The following is a 14,622-nucleotide window of genomic DNA, read 5'->3' on the forward strand; positions in this document are numbered from 1 at the left end:
ATGTAATCACATGTCAGTTCTAATATATTATATTTGTTCAATAAATACCCGTTGACATCTGCATTTCTTCTTGGTGTAGCAATTTTAGTGGCCAGTAGCGTAGATCTAAGTCCTAGGAGACTGATGACCTTAGATGTTAAGTCCCACAGCGCTGAAAGACATTTGAATTTTTTTAAAGTCAATGAGGCGGAGGGAGGTAGCCAGTTGATCGAAGTTTGTCGTAGATGTTGTCACAGCATTGCGAGAGGAGCAGAGTGGTGGTATGGAAATGTGCAGAGCACAGGGGATTACCCGAACTTTGGACATGCCTATGAGCACGGTACTCAAAATTCTACGAAACTCCTGCATTGCTATCCATATAAATTGCCAATGATCAGAAGTTGCTTCATGATGACCTGCAAGTATGACGAAAGCTTGCTGTATAATTTCTTGCTCGCATAGAAGTGGACAATGAATTCACCTGGAACATTCTGTGGACATGATATACATGATATACATGTTAATATTTGGCAACCAATGCTGTACAATCGCAATAAACTCATGAGTTGTTCAACTGACTCTTTTATTACGCGTTTCGGGATTACAAACTTCAACTCCTTCCTAACCAACTAGGCGCACAGCCTTGACAACGCAAATAATGTGTCCAATAACATATGATTATAGCTGCGACACAGGCAGTTTTGAAGTAGTGGTGATATACGGGATATAAAATCCCGTCTGAAGCCTGCGATCAGTACACACTCTGCTTCAAAACTGTTTGTGTCGCAGTTATAGTCATGTTATTCGACACTTTCTTTGAGTTGTCATGGCTGTACGCCTAGTTGGTCAGGAAGGAGTTGAAGTTTTTGATGTCTGAAAATGCGTTTGACTCGGTGCCCCACTGCAGACTCCTAACTAAGGTACAAGCATATGAGATTGGTTCCCAAATATGTGAGTGGCTCGAAGACTTCTTAAGTAATAGAACCCAGTACGTTGTCCTCAATGGTGAGTGTTCATCGGAGGTGAGGGTATCATCTGGAGTGCCCCAGGGAAGTGTGGTAGGTCCGCTGTTGTTTTCTATCTACATAAATGATCTTTTGGATAGAGTCGATAGCAATGTGCGGATGTTTGCTGATGATGCTGTTGTGTACGGGAAGATGTCGTCGTTGAGTGACTGTAGGAGGATACAAGATGACTTGGACAGGATTTGTGATTGGTGTAAAGACTGGCCGCTAACTCTAAATATAGGTAAATGTAAATTAATGCAGATGAATAGTAAAAAGAATCCTGTAATGTTTGAATACTCTATTAGTAGTGTAGCGCTTGAAACAGTCACGTGGATTAAATATTTGGGCGTAACATTGCAGAGCGATATGAAGTCGGACAAGCAAGTAACGGCAGTTGTGGGGAAGGCGGATAGACGTCTTCGGTTCATTGGTAGAATTTTGAGAATATGTGGTTCATCTGCAAAGGAGACCGCTTATAAAACACTAATACGACCTATTCTTGAGTACTGCTCGAGCGTTTCAGATCCCTATCAGGTCGTATTGAGGGAGGACATAGAAGCAATTCAGAGGCGGGCTGCTAGATTTGTTACTGGTAGGTTTGACCATCACGCGAGTGTTACGGAAATACTTCAGGAACTCGGGTGGGAGTCTCTAGAGGAAAGGAGGCGTTCTTTTCGTGAATCGCTACTGAGGAAATTTAGAGAACCAGCATTTGAGGCTGACTGTAGTACAATATTATTGCCGCCAACTTACATTTCACGGAAAGATCACAAGATAAGAGAGATTAGGGCTCGTACAGAGGCATACAGACAGTCATTTTTCATTCGTTCTGTTTGGGAGTGGAACAGGGAGAGAAGATGCTAGTTGTGGTACGTGGTACCCTCCGCCAAACACCGTATGGTGGATTGCGGAGTATGTATGTAAATGTAGACGTAGATGTAATCCCGGAACGCGTAACATGTTCTAATAAAAGAGTCAATTGAACATTTCATAACTTTATTGCGATTGTACAGCCAATAATTAACATTCTGTGGGCAGACGAAATCCATCTCCAAGGCCATATCAATACTGAGAACTTTAGAATATGGGCAACGGAAAATCCGCACACACATCGACCCGTACCAAATCATTCTGAATAGGGGACTGTGTGTTGCGGGCTGACGACATCATTTATCGTGGGGCCGTATTTTTTCGAGGAGATGAGTGCTGTGGATCCTGTGACATTCGTAAATGTTATGAGAGTACTTTCCGCATCATCGTCAATCCAACACTTTAACATCGTGGATCAGTGAGGAAGGTCATTTTTATGCAACATGGCGCTGCTCTGTGCACTGTAGAGCGAGAGAAGCAGCTTCTTCAGAGTAATGTCTGAAATGCTTGATAACGTCATTTCTCTACAACCTGGCCGGCTAGATCACCTGATCTTAATCCGTGCGACTTCTGGCTGAGGGGTTATCTGAAAGATGTGTTCAGCGATCCAGTTACAGGCGTAGCTGAATTGAAGGAACGTGTTGCTCAAACCACCCTGAACGTGACCCTCGAGACACTACGTTGGCCGGCCGTTGTAGCCGAACGATTCTAGGCGCTACCGTCTGGAACCGCGCGACCACTACTGTCGCAGGTTCGAATCCTGCCGCGGGCATGGATGTGTGTGATGTCCTTAGGTTAGTTAGGTTTTAGTAGTTCTAAGTTCTAAGGGACTGATGACCTCAGTCCCATAAGTCCCATAAGTGCTCCGAGCCATTTGAAGCATTTGAACGCTACGACATGTCATGGAACACGCTATTTTCCGGTTTCAGCGTGTGGCAGGAAACTGTGGACAGGATGCTGAACATTCCTTGCACCTGTCTGTCGAAAATTAGAACGCGATTCATGTTGATTTTTATACGGTTTTTGACCCAGAACAATTTTAATCCGTTGTCATTTTGATTTTTATGCTGTTTTTGGCTTCAGGACAATTAAAAACCTCGAGTGTTGGATGGGCGTTACCTAGCAGTGTCGCATCTGTTGACTACAAACGTGCAGTCGCGCACGTAGAACACTGTGGATGGTGTAATGTGTATCTCAAACCACAGCCGTCGTATTGAGATTCATTTGTCATTCGTAGCCGACCCCATTTACGATATGACGCTTACAGCACCATCCACTGGTAAGAATTTCATTTTTCATTATTATATGTTTCCCCTGTAAAAATAATATTCTGTTCGAATTTGACGTAATTCTGAAACTGGAACTTTAATTATGGACACCCTGTATATTTAAGAACATAAAAATTGGTATTGATACAATAACGTGACTGACATTATGGAGGCAACCTACTACAATTTTTGTAATTTCGCTTTCTCATAAAGTTGTTAGTTTTTGCCTTGTACAAGGCACCGATCTTAAAATACGCTTGTAATAGTGCAACGTGGAAATTTTCTACGATCGATCCACATGGAAGTAGTTCAGTACATTAACACAGTGAGATCGACACGTAGAGAGTAGTATGGCTTAACAGCTGCATTCAGACTGAGTAACTTCACCAATAACCATGAGTAAATTAACCATAAACGCTGTACCTAATTTCAATGTAACGTTCTTTGACGACCTTATTATTACTCGTGTAAACGAACAATGCGTGACAAAGTGTCATCCATTGGTAACTGTGGCGTGCCAGTATTATCAAATTAGTCAGGGAACGAGTTAGTATATAGCTATCAGAAAAGTCTGCTGCATCTCGTCAACGCAGTGTTTAGTTGCTGTGGCGGTGAAAGGAAGGATGGTTAGGATTTAATCCCCCGACGACGTAACGTATAGCCACTTAATGAAAATTCATCAACAGTAAAACTATTGACTTCATTGAAGAGCAGGTAACACAAGACTTAGTAAGGAGTACGAATGACACAGTAGTAATCGGCTGCGGATAAAGTAAGTTTCATCAGAAAAATTCTGTGGACGAATGGCGACCTAATCCAGCTAGAGGCCAAAGAAGAGAGTGTATGAAATATAAGCATATATGAATTTACTAATTTCTCACCTATAATCAGACGGAAATCTAGTTCTCAGTTGAGCCACAGTTTAGGTATTAGAATTCGCACCATCCTCTTTTCTTCATATTGCTACTGTGTGGCGGAGCTTGATGGGGCGTAGCTTTTGAATATATCATGACAAAGGAGAATTTGTGCCGAACCCAAGTACACTGATAAGTCGCTCTAACAAGTGAGGCCATCCGAGCGTGCTCTGCTGAACTCTCAGACTTGCAGTTTCAGTGATATTTTTCCTGCCACTACTTCCGTACACAACTGGAGATTGTTCCACTGGCTGTGGGGGAGTAGCTGGGGCAGCGGCTATAGGACCGTGGCCTATTAATTTAAATTCAGATATTATTTCATCTCTTTACTTTTCAATGATTTCATCTCCACTGATTCCATTAATTTCATGTCAGGGAGTTTGATTTAACTGGCATCTAACTTGTTCCCAAATTACGTTTATCGCTGTAGAGATGGCCTACGTTTTGAGAGACAGAAGTTTTGATAACAAAATAGGTAGACTAATATGGACCATTAATTTATCTACGTATTCCCACGAGTGACGTGGTAATTAACTTCTTTCTAAAAACCAGAAAAAAATCACTCTTCATATAGAATCTAATAAAAGCGCCCTTGTAAACTTTATACATATGTAGTTGCCTACAGAAAATTTGCACGAATAACGCCACTTTAACATATCCCAGTGCACATAATCACTTTCACTTGCCGTGAACATTTTTATAAATGCTCATTGGTTGATGCTCCCGCGAAGACCGTTTGAAGCACTCTCTAGCTTGGCAGAAACGCAGTGGTGTGGCATGGGATAAAGAGAACATATATGTGGGGATACCTTGCACAGTGAAGGAAATACGCACCAATTTTACAACGAAACAGCAAGGCTGACGAATAAAGAGGAAGGAAGGGAGGCTGCTTCGGAGAAGACAAGAAACACTTTCCCCTTGCAGGACTAGTCAAGAGACAAAATGAGGAAAAGATAAGTATCCTTTTCGCAAAAAAACGATATTACTGGCGTTTAGCAGTCCGCAGCAGGAAATAAATTGCACAGATAAGTAAAAGCGCATTGTCAATGCAGTGAAAAAGAAAACTGTTTATTTTGCTAATGAGCTTTTTTTCTCGTATCTTGCGCGTGACCTTAACCGATCGTGACGGCGCATTAGTCGTTTGTTCGGGGAACTGATTTCATACGAGTTAAGAGGAGAGGAGTATGTGGGACACGGTCGATACAAGTGTGCCATTCTGAGCCTCGTTTTAAGCACAGGAGACGAAGGACATGTCCAGAATTCGAATCCAGAACAACTACTAACATAACATAAGTAACTTAGAAGCAGATTCCTCGGTCTAGTAAAGCAGCTTAAGTCAGTTAATAAAGACAACTCTTTTGGTCCATATGGTATGGCAATTAGGTTGCTTTTAGAGTATGTTTCCACAACAGCCCAATATTTAGCAGTATTGTACAACCGCTCAGTTGTAGAAAGATCCGTACCCAAGAACTGCATAATTGCAAGAGTCACCAAAGGAAGGAGGTAGGAGTAATCCGCTCAATTACTCATTCATATTGAAAGCCGCGAGCTCTTTCTTCTTATCTCGTGTTTTCTACTGAACATCTCGTGCTTGTACTCTTGTTAACATTACTATTACAGAGATCGCCTAAACTTTATTTTTTAATTGTTTTTATTGGTCCTGTCCGCAACAAATAACTTTCTTGGTCTTTCTGCTGTCACTACTTGATCTGCTGCATTGCATTATATAGGAAAAACATAAAAAACTATTATTCGTGCTGAGTGCAATGCATGTTCTGTATGGCGGCTCTTGCCGCTGCTGCGGCTGCTGCTGCTTACTACAACTACATGTAATTCAAGAGAAAGAGTTTGGTCAAATCTAAATTCGATAAATAATAACCCAAACAAGTAATTCCTTTTTTCAAAAACTATATTCTGAAAGCGATTCTTTCTCATTCAATTAACAAAACGCTAGAAGCTCTTTGAACATTCGCTTCATATGTAAATCTGCCTTCAGTGGCATTAAAGCAATATTACAAATTAATCAAACTCTTGAGACAGACTGAAATACTTCTCAATTAAATACATAGTGAAACAATTCCCTGACAATTACAAAAGAAATCAATGACAAAAATCAATACTTAATCTATTCGCCTAACAATGTTTTCCCTCAAGAATTCAACTCCTATCGTTATCAAAATTACCGTCTGCTGCTACGCACATACACAAAACCTTTTCTTTAAATTAATAAGCGCGCTGCAAATTATGAAAAGTATCAACTCAATAGCAAATGTTGTGTCGCTGCTGGCGGACACGGCAGTACGGCAGCTCGGCGACGACCCCTCGCCCAACACATGTGCGCACCACAGCAGGCGGGCTCCCACCATGGCTTCCACACTGCCACTAGTTAATCCGTGCGCTGCGAAGCGCGATAACAATATCTTAGATTCCAGAGCTTGTGTATGCGCGCTGTAGCCAACCTTTAAATCCTAAGAGAGTATTGCCAACTCTCAATATCACTAATGTAGATTTGCAGTAGGATTTTGGAACTTGTACTGTCTCGAACATTATGAATCACTTCGAAGAAAACGATTTATTGACAAATAACCAACACGGATTCAGAAAATATCGTTCTTGTGAAACAACTGGTTATTCGCACGAAGCAATGAGTGTTATCAGTAGGGGATCTCAAACTGATTCTGTATTTCCAAAAGGTTCTGACCCGTTCCTCATAAAAATCTTCTAATCAAATTGCTTGCCTGTGGAATACCGCTTTAGTTGTGCGGCTGGATACATTATTTACTGTCAGAAAGGTAATAGTAGGCAGTAATCGACGGAAAATCATCGAGTAAAACAGAAGAGATATCTGGCGATTCCCAAGGAAGTGTTATAGGTCTCTGCTGTTTTCGATCTCTATAAACGATTTAGGAGACAATGTGAGTAGCCCTCTTAGATTGTTTGAAGAAGTCGCTTGCATTTACCGTATGGTAAAGTCTTCAAAAGATCATAACCAGTTGCAAAATGATTTAGACAAAACATCTGATACTGCGAAAAGTGGCAGTTGTCTCTGACTAAGGAAAAGCGAGAGGTCATCCATGCGAGTATGAGAAGAAATCGATTGTTACACTTCAATAGCACGATAAATCACACAATCTGAAGGTTGTAAATTCATCTAAATACTTTAAGGTTGATATTACGCATAACTTAAATTTTAATGGATAGTGTTGTGGGTAATGCAAACCAAAGACTGCGATTTATTGGCAAAACACAAAGTGCAACGGGGATTCTAAAGCGACTGCTTACACCAGGCTCGTCTGCCCTCTTCTGCTATGCGGTGTGGGATCCACCATCATATGGGACTGACGGAGGACATAGAAAAAGGTCAAAGAAGGATAGCTCGTTTTGTATTAGCGCGAAATAGGGGAGAGAGTGACACGGATGTTATACGCTAGTTGAGACGTAAATCATAAAAACACAGCCCTTTTCCGTTGCGGCTTAATCTATTCACGAAATTTCAATTACCAACTGTCTCCTCTGAGTGTGAAAATATTTTATGGTCACCAGCCTACATAGAGGGAAATGATCACTGTAATAAAATGACTGGGATCAGAGGTAGTACAGAGACATTTAAGTATTCATTTTTCCCAGGCGCTGTTAGAGAGTTGAATGGTAGAGAAATAGTTTGAAAGTGTTTCGAGGACCACAGGACCACTATGTCAGGCACTAAAGTGTGACTGCAGAGTAAATATGTAGATAACATGCAGAAACTATTGAAAGCAATGACGGTATGGATAAAATTAGCAAAGCTTCATGTCGGGTAGACATCTCAATTTATCAATTTAGATCCCAGATAGCACAAAACTGCGAACGGAGAGAAAATTTTTAAGGTACTCAAATATGTTAAACGTTTTGTGTCGTTCAAGAGATATAGCACTAGCACATATAGCCAAAACATCTATCTTTCATTCATAAGGAGACGCTTAGTTACGCGGCCGCTTTTCGTTGACAGTGATGAATGGTGAAGTCGTGCCGACTGCTGTTACACTTAGCCCTTCCGAAAGCTATTTCTTTCCTTGTCGCAATTAAGAAACAATGCGAGCAAATTCCTTATCGCCATGATTAAAGCACGGCCATCAATTGACGTTGCTATTACTTCAGTTGTTGTATACTTACGTGAATTGCATTTCTACGATATTAGTTCGCAATTTCATTCGACGCAGTCTTAGAGGATACATGTTACTGTAAACAAAAAATGATATTTACTGACACTGAAATATAACCATTAGAGGTACGAAGAATGAAAAGGCGGCTGTAAATGATGGAGTATCAACAAAACTTTAAAATTTGTCCCTGATTTCACGTTAATTGTTGCACGTTTATTTTTACGGTACTACTAGTTTCGATCAATATTTGCTCATTTTCAGATCTAAAAACAAAGGAAAGTTATAGAGCCAAGAACCTGTTTTCCATTACTTTGCAATAGAAAATTTTTACAAACAAATATTGCATTTACTTACATGAGCAACTCGTCGTGCCTGTATAGAACCACACTTTAGAATACTTGCAGCTGTCGATTGTTTTATGTTTGGATTTGAAGATGACAAATATTAAGACAAAATTCTTTTCGGCTCTGCTGCCGGATCATACCCTCATTTTGAAACGATGTTTCTGCGGCCATGAGGCCGCCAGCTTAGGGTGATAACGCTGTTTGCTAAAGCACGGCGGCAAAGATTACGTATTTACACGAGTGGTCACAACTAGTCTTATCACAAAAATATGTGTGCATTTGTGACGGTAAAATAAATGATAAATATTACAATTCAGTACAGTCGGGGAATCTGAACGGCGATATCCTAACAAGTTTAAAGAATAATTCAATACATAATCTACACTACTGGGCATTACAATTGCTACACCAAGAAGAAATGCAGATGATAAACATTGGTCAAATATATTACACTAGAACTGACATGTGATTACAGTTTCACGCAATTTGGGTGCATAGATCCTGAGAAATCAGTGCCCAGAACAACCACCACTGGCAGTAATAACGGCCTTGATACGCCTGGGCATTGAGTCAAACAGTGCTTGGATGGCGTGTACAGATACAGCTGCCCATGCAGCTTCAACACGATACCACAGTTCATCAAGAGTAGTGACTGGCGTATTGTGACGAGCCAGTTGCTCGGCCACCATTGACCAGACGTATTCAATTGGTGAGAGATCTGGAGAATGTGCTGGCCAGGGCAGCAGTCGAACATTTTCTGTATCCAGAAAGGCCTGTACAGGAGCTGCAACATGCTGTCGTGCATTATCCTTCCGAAATGTAGGGTTTCGCAGGGATCAAATGAAGGGTACAGCCACGTGTCGTAGCACATCTGAAATGTAACGTATACTGTTCAAAGTGCCGTCAATGAGTACAGGAGGTGACCGAGACGTGTAACCGATGGCACCCCATACCATCACGCCGGGTTATACGCCAGTATGGCGATGACGAATACACGCTTCCAATGCGCGTTCACCGTTATGTCGCCAAACGCACATGCGACCATCATGATGCTGTAAGCAGAACCTGGATTCATCAGAAGAAATGACGTTTTGCCATTCGTGCACCCAGGTTCGTCGTTGAGTACACCATCGCCGGAGCTCCTGTCTGTGAAGCAGTGTCAAGGGTAACTGCAGCCATGGTCTCCGAGCTGATAGTCCATGCTGCTGCAAACGTCGTCGAACTGTTCGTGCAGATGGTTGTCGTTTTGCAAACGTCCGCATCTGTTGACTCAGGGATTGAGACGTGGCTGCACGATCCGTTACAGTTCAGAAGAACGCGAAATCCTGAAGATGGGCTAAAATTTACAGACGCGCGAAATTTGGCACGTACTTCGATGCGAGATGCCTTTAATAGGTTCCACAACGAAACATTGTCTCGAAATTTGGTAGAAAATCCGAAGAAATTCTGGTCGTATGTAAAGTACACAAGCGGCAAGACGCAGTCAATACCTTCGCTGCGCAGTGCCGATGGTACTGTTATCGACGACTGTGCCGCTAAAGCGGAGTTATTGAACGCAGTTTTCCGAAATTCCTTCACCAGGGAAGACGAATGGAATATTCCAGAATTTGAAACACGAACATCTGCTAGCATGAGTTTCTTAGAAGTAGATACCTTAGGGGTTGCGAAGCAACTCAAATCGCTTGATACGGGCAAGTCTTCAGGTCCAGATTGTATACCGATTAGGTTCCTTTCAGATTACGCTGATACTATAGCTCCCTACTTAGCCCTCATATACAACCGCTCGCTCACCGATAGATCTGTACCTACAGATTGGAAAATTGCGCAGGTCGCACCAGTGTTCAAGAAGGGTAGTAGGAGTAATCCATCGAACTACAGACCTATATCATTGACGTCGGTTTGCAGTAGGGTTTTGGAGCATATACTGTATTCAAACATTATGAATCACCTCGAAGGGAACGATCTATTGACACGTAATCAGCATGGCTTCAGAAAACATCGCTCTTGTGCAACGCAGCTAGCTCTATATTCGCACGAAGTAATGGCCGCTATCGACAGGGGATCTCAAGTTGATTCCGTATTTCTAGATTTCCGGAAAGCTTTTGACACCGTTCCTCACAAGCGACTTCTAATCAAGCTGCGGAGCTATGGGGTATCGTCTCAGCTGTGCGACTGGATTCGTGATTTCCTGTCAGGAAGGTCGCAGTTCGTAGTAATAGATGGCAAATCATCGAGTAAAACTGAAGTGATATCAGGTGTTCCCCAGGGAAGCGTCCTGGGACCTCTACTGTTCCTGATCTATATAAATGACCTGGGTGACAATCTGAGCAGTTCTCTTAGACTGTTCGCAGATGATGCTGTAATTTACCGTCTAGTAAGGTCATCCGAAGACCAGTATCAGCTGCAAAGCGATTTAGAAAAGATTGCTGTATGGTGTGTCAGGTGACAGTTGACGCTAAATAACGAAAAGTGTGAGATGATCCACATGAGTTCCAAAAGAAATCCGTTGGAATTCGATTACTCGATAAATAGTACAATTCTCAAGGCTGTCAATTCAACTAAGTACCTGGGTGTTAAAATTACGAACAACTTCAGTTGGAAGGACCACATAGATAATATTGTCGGGAAGGCGAGCCAAAGGTTGCGTTTCATTGGCAGGACACTTAGAAGATGCAACAAGTCCACTAAAGAGACAGCTTACACTGCACTCGTTCGTCCTCTGTTAGAATATTGCTGCGCGGTGTGGGATCCTTACCAGGTGGGATTGACGGAGGACATCGAGAGGGTGCAAAGAAGGGCAGCTCGTTTTGTATTATCGCGTTATAGGGGAGAGAGTGTGGCAGATATGATACACGAGTTGGGATGGAAGTCATTACAGCATAGACGTTTTTCGTCGCGGCGCGACCTTTTTACGAAATTTCAGTCACCAACTTTCTCTTCCGAATGCGAAAATATTTTGTTGAGCCCAACCTTCATAGGTAGGAATGATCATCAAAATAAAATAAGAGAAATCAGAGCTCGAACAGAAAGGTTTAGGTGTTCGTTTTTCCCGCTCGCTGTTCGGGAGTGGAATAGTAGAGAGATAGTATGATAGTGGTTCGATGAACCCTCTGCCAAGCACTTAAATGTGAATTGCAGATTAGTCATGTAGATGTAGATGTAGATGTAGATGTAGATGCGTGTAAGATGCCTGTCATCTCGACTGTTAGTGATAAGAGGCCGTTGGGATCCAGCACGGCTTCCCGTATTACCTTCCCGAACCCACCGATTCCATTTTCTGCTAGCAGTCATTGGATCTCGACCAACGCGAGAAGCAATGTCGCGATACGATAACCGCAATCGCGATAGGCTACAATCCGACCTTTATCAAAGTTGGAAACCTGATAGTACGCATTTCTGCTTCTTGCACGAGGCATCACAACGTTTCAGCAGGCAGCTTCGGTCAACTGCTGTTTGTGTACGAGAAATTGGTTGGAAACTTTCCTCATGTCAGCACGATGTAGGTGTCGGTACCGGCGCCAACCTTGTATGAATGCTCTGAAAAGCTAATCATTTGCATATCACTGCATCTTCTTCCTGTCGGTTAAATTTCACGTCTGTAGCACGTCATCTTCGTGGTGTAGCTATTTTAATGGCCAGTAGTGTACATTTAATACACAGCACCATGTAACCTGCCACACACCAAACACAAAGTCCGTCAGTTCACCTGATGATGGCGACATGTTTGATCGCCGAAATATTGTGCCTGTTGGACACTATAGACCGGCAGTACACCCGTGGATATTTTGATTATCAAATACGCCGGGAGAAACTCAAGAATCACATCATAGCGATACCTGCGTTTCACCGCAAACTAAGAATTTCTTGCAGTAGTTTACCTACTATCGAAATATCACAATAACTATGACCATTAACGAAATGGTAGCCGGTTCATCATGAAGCTGACGAATTAAATTTAATATGAGCGGGAATTAGAGTTTATTATCGAATAGCTTCTCTAAAAACGTTTGAAAAAGATCGCAGACCGGTCGGCTTACACGGCTTTCTGTTCACGCTCTCAAGCTAAGCTGACAGCTTCCGCACATGGTAGGCCTGGCATTATGCTGTGTTCACCTGTTGATGCGTCCGGCACACGCTGGTAACTACGCCTCCCTCCACTCGCTCCGTACTGAACTGTCAAAAGTCGCAACTTACTTCAACACTTTCAACGCTGCCTTCTTTACACCCGGCATATTTACTGTGAACTGCATATTTAATGAATGTTCGAAATTAGATTGCAAAGAACAGGAAAATGATAGGAACGTGGTTCTTGCATCATGTAAAAGGAAAAAGTAAGAGCTTTAAATGATTGTGAGTTTATTTTACAATATAAAATACAAAGGGTGTTATAATTAAAAAAAGAAAACACAAAAAGATCGTGGATGAAAAAGTTTTACATGATCTCTCTCTTGAGTAATGCCATTATTACTGTATCTAAATTTAAAACAAAATATCACTTGACTGTCAAACTGCCGGTACCTGTAAACTAGAGTATTTTAATAGTTCAGATGTAGTTAGTCTTCGTGAGAAAATCCTGGAAACACTGTGGGACGCAAAGGCCAACGCCACAGTCCTTGCAACACCGTCTACTTCCTTCCTGATGCGCCTACCCGTCTCTTTCTTCCCTCTGTCTGAACATACTTTGCAGTACCTAGTAGTAGTCACCTTGTTTGCAGTGGGTGGGACCTTCTCTGGAAGGTGCCTTGCAACTGTCCTCTCAATTTGTGAGGATGAAGCGGCTTCTTGCTGAAAAATATTTCCGCACTTCTCATCCAATTTCTTCTCCACTCTGTGAATAAAGTGTTGTGGTTGGAAGGAGAGCCAACCGTGTTAGTAAAGGAGGCCGAAATGCACGCGTTTTAGCTCACGCAGGCTGGCGTGAGATCTGGAACATGACAAGGGAATTAGAATTGAGAAAAACGGACGTAGCTGGTGGAATACTTAACTTTAATCGATTAATGGAGAACGTCGCTCCTTATGGTACATGATTCACAATATCAATAGTACGGATACTGGCGCCTTGCTAGGTCGTAGCAAATAACGTAGCTGAAGGCTATGCTAACTATCGTCTCGGCAAATGAGAGCGTAGAAGTCAGTGAACCATCGCTAGCAAAGTCGGCTGTACAACTGGGACGAGTGCTAGGAAGTCTCTCTAGACCTGCCGTGTGGCGGCGCTCGGTTTGCAATCACTGATAGTGGCGACAAGCGGGTCCGACGTATACTACCGGACTGCGGCCCGGTTTAAAGGCTACCACCTAGCAAGTGTGGTGTCTGGCGGTGACACCACATAAAGTCTACTAGTAATACATTCTACCCAGTTTTCTCTTTATATAAAATAAAACTGTTGACAGTTGACACTATAAACAAGTGGAAAAACAGCTTTTACCACCACTCAAAGTTTTTCGGGCAAACGGGCTCTTCACTTTATGAACAATTCAGACATATACACACCTGAATCGTCACTTGTACTTTCGTCTGGAGAGTACGAATCCTCTTTGTCAGAATCATCAACTTCAGATCCTTCATCTCCATAAAGAATGTCTAAGATCTCTGCCTCCGTCAACTCGCTGCGCGATATTTTCACGATCGTAAACACCTGTGAATGAACTGCAGGCAACTTCGACTTTGCAGTGCTCACAGCCGCTCCCAGGGTGAGATAGCCAATAAGTGCTTGCCTCTTGCGGAAGAAAAATGAAATACGTCCACATTAGCTGACGAAACTGCTTCGGAGACGCGCTAAACGAGCTTACGGAGCCAAATGAAGGCTTGCCCGTACGGTATACGGGCGCCGTCGCCAACGTCAGGGCGGCCGCGCCCGTATGGCGTACGGGCACCGTGCTGTAAGTGTTAAACGCGCTATAGTTAATTTGTAGTTGCTTATCGTATGTTATTAAGAAATAATAAACAACACGGAAAAGTTTCCAGGGCCACCTAACGAATATGGGAAATACTAACAAATTTAAGACTGGGAAACCATTCATATTGATTGGCGACCCCATAGAGTGCTGTGTGCACAACGAACATACGATAAATAAAATTAGAAGGAAGGTCAGCAATGT

Source organism: Schistocerca gregaria, chromosome 3 (genome assembly GCF_023897955.1).
Source record: "Schistocerca gregaria isolate iqSchGreg1 chromosome 3, iqSchGreg1.2, whole genome shotgun sequence".
Classification (NCBI taxonomy): Eukaryota; Metazoa; Arthropoda; class Insecta; order Orthoptera; family Acrididae; genus Schistocerca; species Schistocerca gregaria.